The sequence below is a fragment of the Theropithecus gelada genome, chromosome 8 (assembly GCF_003255815.1).
Source record: "Theropithecus gelada isolate Dixy chromosome 8, Tgel_1.0, whole genome shotgun sequence".
Classification (NCBI taxonomy): domain Eukaryota; kingdom Metazoa; phylum Chordata; class Mammalia; order Primates; family Cercopithecidae; genus Theropithecus; species Theropithecus gelada.
The window spans coordinates 105,615,362-105,620,517 of NC_037676.1; positions in this window are offsets into that span (position 1 = coordinate 105,615,362).

The following is a 5,156-nucleotide window of genomic DNA, read 5'->3' on the forward strand; positions in this document are numbered from 1 at the left end:
GAGAGTGTTACCTTTCATATGATGTGATGAAAATTGCAGTTTACCTCTGATCTTCCCAAAACCTATAATCTCATTCTAGTTGTGAAATATGAGATGAATCTCAGCAGATGGACATTTTACAAGATAGCTGACCAGTCCTCCTCAAAAGGAGTTAAAATCCTCAAGAACAAGGAAAGTTTGGGAAACTGTCACAGCCAAGAGGAGCTGAAGGAGACATGACAACTAAATGTAATGTGGTATCTTGGAAAAGAAAAAAGCACATTAGATAAAACCTAAGGTAATTTGAATAAAGCTTAGTCATCCAAGTCAGCTAAATGTTCTTTAATTGTGTGTGATAATTTTCTTCCTTCTGCTTGCTTTTTCCACCTTTTAGTCAGATATTGAACTCCTTGATGAATCCTTTAATTTTCTCATCTTTCCTCTTCTTTTGTCCATCTCTTTGGATTTTTTTCTTTGAAACTTTATTAAATGTATTTTTAAATTTTTGTTTGAAGTTTTTTTGGCTATAATTTTTTAATTTCATAGCATTTTAAAAATTGTGTTCTTTTTCATAGTACCTTTCTGTTTTATGATTATTTTATATATGCTGTATTTCAAGATACACAATTTACTTCTTAAAGGTCATGTGGGAAACATTAATTTGTAATATTTATTTTGTAGCAGGTGACTTTATTAAAGTCCCTCAGTCCCTCTAAAAATTTTGCAGTTGATTTTTCCTGGATTTTCTAGGTGGATGATCTTTTCCTCTCAAATAATGGTAATTTTATTTCTCAGATATAAGCTGGAACTTCTAGCCAGTTAACATTAATAGTAGTAGCAGTAGACATCCTTGTTTCTTTATTTTAAAGAAAATGTCTATAGTACTTCATCATGAAGAACAATGTTGGCATTCAACATAAGATAGGTATTTCTTAACGAGTTAAAAGAATCCTATTCCATCTTACAATTTTTTTTTAATGAGCAATATGTACCAAATTTTATCAAATGTCCTTTTGCTACAAGGATTAGTCAGTATGAGGCTAACTTCTGTAACAATCCTCAAAATCGTAGTAGCTTTAGAAACTTATTCATGTGACAGGTGTGAATGTTCTTGAGGTAGCCTTCCAAATTCAAGCAACCACCACTTCCATCTTATGGCTCTGCCATCTCTCTCACTGAGTGAGAAAGAGAGAGAGTAAATGATTGCACAGAAAAATGTTTCATGAGCTAGAGTTGAAAGTGACATGCAACATTTCCAGCTGCATTTCATTTACCAGAACTCAGGCATAAATCTAGATGTCTTCCTGACAGGGAGGAGAAACAGATTTACTGAGCCATTGGCCAGCATGTCAGTCTAACGTGATGTGTTAAATAAATTTCCTAACATAATGCCATCCTTTCATTCCTTGAATAACCCTGCTTGATCATGGCTTATCATTTAATACTTCTGGATTTGATTTGTTAGTGATTTATTTAGGAATTTTTAAATGTGCATCTATATCTACCTATATTATAAATGATTTACCAGCCCCAGGCAATGTTACAATATTTGTAATAAGTAAACTTGGATTTTAAAAGTATTTATTTTTAATAGCAAAATTCAAAAGCATTATTTAATTTTTTTAAAAAGCAGTTTTTCTTTTTCATGTCACCAGAGTCTTTGAGGCCCCCCCCAAAAAAAATAAAGCCTGCTGTCAACCAGCCTGACAAACATGGTGAAACCTTGTCTCTACTAAAAATACAAAAATTAGCTGGGCATGGTGGTGGGCGCCTGTCCTAGCTACTCAAGAGGCTGAGGCCTCTTCAGGAGAATTGCCTGAACCCAGAAGGCGGAGATTGCAGTGAGCCAAGATTGCGCCATTGCACTCCAGCCTGGGTGACAGAGCGAGACTCCATCTCAAAAAAAAAAAAAAAAAAGTCTGCTGTCTCGGAAAAAAAGGTGAAGTTAATTTTTATAAGAATTACATAGCAGTTTTCAGCCAAGAAAGTTAACTTAAATTACATAATGCATTTACATTTACAGTAACAAAATTGGCACGAGCACTGTGCAGCTAAACCCAACAGCAGCAAAGTCTGCTAGAAACCCTCACTTTGAAAGTCTGCTACAAACCTTCAACAAAATTTCATGAAATACCATGTTTCAAAAAGACTCAGAACACACACTGGGATCCACCACTGCTATGCTGTTCATGGTTCTGAAGAAATCTTCCCTACACTCTCTTAATCAAACTAGACTGAAAACAGATCATAATTGCCAGCCATCATCAAAATCACAGTTTTAGTGCTTTCTTACTCTTTCATCTTCTCAGAAACGTACCACAGGTAGGTGTTTCCAGTTCCTACTGCTGGAAAGTTTTAACCTTGCCATGCAGGCAGTTACTCTCAGGAAATGAAAGATATGATTTGCAATAACCACAAGAAGTCCTGCAGTTGCTTTTCTGCATGGAAAGCATGATATTTAATACCTCACTGCGCACTGCACAAGTCAGATACTTAAATTCCAAGTTTTAACCATGGCCCCTGTGATCTGTCATGTGCAGAAGAATCAAAACTTTCATTAACTCACAGTGAAAATGTGTCCACAAAGAGCGAGAAAAAATTAAAAGTTTAATCCAAAATGATCAAAGACATTGGGATCCAGAGCCAGGCGGTAGTGGAGAGCAGCATAGTAAAGTTCATTATGAATATTACTGCAGGATGGTAGCCAAATGGAAGCAGTATGGAAAGAAATACAATGAAATGAAAAGGAGAAAAGACTTGTGGCAGTAAATACTAATTAGAAATAAAAACAGATGGAAAATTATTGCTAAGGTGAGTCAATTTAGCAGCCAGTTCTGAGGTTTGTATTTTCTATCCCTAGAAGAAAAAAAGAGCCAGAGAAAACGTTGAAGAAAAAAGGTTTTCTAATTTTCTGCCACAATAAGAAAAAAAGACATGAAGGAGGATGAACCTACTTAAGTCTTGATAGAAACATCTTAGAGAAAGTTTTCAAATAAATTATTTTCTAAACACATGCCATAGTTCATCTTCATTAATACTGAACACACTTTAAGTATTTTCTACTATTTCACTTAGATTAGGTTTTAACAAACATACCTAGTGTAGAATCTATTAAAGCTTACATTTAATACCTATGTTTATATACTATTAATTATAATAATTATAATGATCATAATACATGTAGAATATGTTGCAAAGAGAGGCACAAAATCAATAGAGATTAAGAAAAAAATTTTTCTAAAGTTGCACGAAAATGAAATATCTGAATATCTTTTTTCCCAAGTGCTAACTAGAGTAAAACTGTCTAGTTTGTGGGTTTATTTCCTTAGGGACCTATTCCAGGATCTAATTAGTTTCACTGTCAGGAAATACATAAGTCTGAATATACATACTACACATTATCTAGAGAAACTGACCAGCAAGGTAAGAGCTTCCCTCATGGTTTTAGTCCTTCCCAACTGTCAGCCCAGTGTCCCCTCATGAGAATTCTCATAAAACAGAAACCTTCAGACTTGTAAACAAAGCTGACCACTGGCAAAACCCTAACTGGCATTTCCAGCCTCTTAACCGCCACCTCTATTAGTGCAGGCTCCATGTGAAAAAGAATGACATGCTGTGTTTCTGGAGCTGACCTTGTTGGCAGGCTGTGGGCAAATAAAAGGTACTGTAAAACAAAACAGGAGGGCTGTGTTTCCTCGACTGACAGGCATCACTGCCTCCTTGTCACGCATCCTCAGGCTCTGGGGAGGCCTTTGCAGGCTTACCACATGGACACTGAGCAGTCCAGAGGTGTTCTTTTATGAAAGCAAAGACCATGAACGTGGCATACAACACAACCCAAAGTGGGGGGAGGGTGCCTCGGGGCACTGTAGAAAAGGCAGAGTCTGGCTACCTGGACACTCTGAAGAGACCAAACACAATATAAAAACACAGCCTCAACTCAGTAAGAGTACAGAGTGACAGGGGAGACTGCATTCACCCTTGCAAGGGGGACGAACATCTAAAGAACTAGCAGGTAATCCATATGAAATCTACCTGCGTGGACATGGAAGATTCTTGTATTAGTCTGTTCTCACACTGCTCATAAAGACATACCCAAGATTGGGAAACTTATAAAGAAAAGAAGTTTAATTGACTCACAGTTCCACGTGGCTGGGGAGGCCTCACAATCATGGCAGAAGGCGAAGGGGAAGCAAAACATATCTTACGCGGCAGCAGGCAAGGGCGCATGTGCGGGGTAACTCTCAGCATCAGATCTCGTGAGACTTATTCACCATAACAAGAAAAACCTGCCCCCATGATTCAGTTACCTCCCACTGTGTCCCTCCCATGACATGAAGGGATTATTACAATTCAAGGTGAGATTTGGATGGGGACATAGAGCCAAACCATATCAATTCCCAAAATATTTTCAAGCACAAAAAAACTTGCAAAATTATACTTACACAATAATACCATGTATGTAAACAACCTTCACCCCACAAAACCACACTAATATTTTCTATTATTACTTACACAGGTATCTACATGCATAATGATACCATGTGTGTTAACAACCTTCACCCCATAGAACAATACTATATGCTTTCTATGGTTACATGTAAATAAATGCATATGGGAAGTTGAGGAAAATATAGAAACATGGGTTATCTCTGTGGAGAGGGTCAGTATTGTAAGTGATGATCAAAGCAGACTTTAGCCTGATCTGTAATGTAAGGGGACTCTATTAACGTATCATATGTAATCATTAAGAATCTCCTTATTTATTTATTTACTTATTTATTTTGAAACAGAGTCTTGCTTTGTTACCTAGGCTGGAGTGCAGTGGTGCAACCTTTGCTCACTGCAACCTCCGCCTCCTGGGTTCAACTGATTCTCCTGCCTCAGCCTACCGAGTAGCTGGGATTACAGGTGCCTGCCACCACGTCCAGCTAATTTTTGTATTTTTAATAGAGACAAGGTTTCACCATGTTGGCCAGGCTGGTCTTGAATTCCTGACCTCAAATGATCCGCCTGCCTTGGCCTCTCAAAGTGCTGGGATTACAGGCGTGAGCCACCGCACGCAGCCAAGAATCTGCATTTTTAAAAAGAAAATCCACTAAGCACAGATCTAGCTAATTCGTGGGTTCAGTCACAACTGCCTGAGTCTGGGCCTGATGCAGCCATTGTTTCTGTGG